Source organism: Acanthisitta chloris, unplaced genomic scaffold (assembly GCF_000695815.1).
Source record: "Acanthisitta chloris isolate BGI_N310 unplaced genomic scaffold, ASM69581v1 scaffold7063, whole genome shotgun sequence".
NCBI classification, from domain to species: domain Eukaryota; kingdom Metazoa; phylum Chordata; class Aves; order Passeriformes; family Acanthisittidae; genus Acanthisitta; species Acanthisitta chloris.
In genome coordinates, this window is record NW_008664210.1 from 2,261 (window position 1) to 3,247 (window position 987).

Below are 987 nucleotides of genomic sequence, written 5' to 3' on the forward strand. Positions count from 1 at the left end.
AAGCGGGCGGATGTGCTGTGACGGGCGGAGAGGGGCAGAGCCCCAAAGCCCACCTGGACTGCAGACCCAGCACTGTGAGGGGCAGGTGCCCCTGGCCCTCGGGCCTTTATTCATGTACAGCAGAGTATTTAATGCCTGGAGCTGCCCCACTGGGGGCTGCCCCCTCTTTTATTTTTTTAACCAAAAAAAGGAAGGATAAAAGAAGAGCAGGGGGAGGTGGTGGCATGCTGCCGTGTGCCTGCTCTGCAGCTGGGGCTCCGTGTGGCATGGTGGGAGGGGATCTCACTCAGGCTCCTGCAGCCCCTTTCAGAGGCAGGGCTTGTTTCCCCCCTCCCCAGTTCTGTCGGAGCACCAGTGTGGCACCAGCCAGAGCCTGAAGGGCAGGTGGGAGGGGAGAACCATGCTGGGCTGCGGGGCAACTGGCCTTGATGTCTGTGCCTGCAGCAGGAGTCCTCATTCCCCCCTGCCACGTTGAGCATAGGCCCTGCCTCCACAGCCTGCCTGGCACCAGGGTGGTATGGGGTGTCAGGCTCTGTCCAGCCCTGCCAGCTGCCCACTCTCAGCCCTTTTCCAGCCAAATGCTTTATATGAATACTATATATATTGTAGGAAATTAATTATGGGGGGGCCACTGCCCAGGCAAGCATTGGACCATGCCAGCTGGCAGTACCTGCCACCCCAGGAATGTATCTATGATGGTGATTTTCTAAGACTTTGATTGTAGGAGGTAATTAAAAGGCTAATTGGAGGGTGCCTTCTGACATGTTAAGAGGAAGGGCTGTTACTGGGGTGGGTGTGAGTCCTTGAACAGTCCTGTCCCTTTCTCTCACAGCCTGGGGTGGGGGCCAGGATTACTCCTGTGCCCTTAGGGGTGATGCTGCCAGGTCTGAGTGGGTAAGGCTGCCCACTCCTCCCTCCTGCCCTTCGGTGCCCCTTCCCATGGTGGCCCAGAGCTCATGGTGGGGTCAGGAGCAGCTCAGCGGTGCC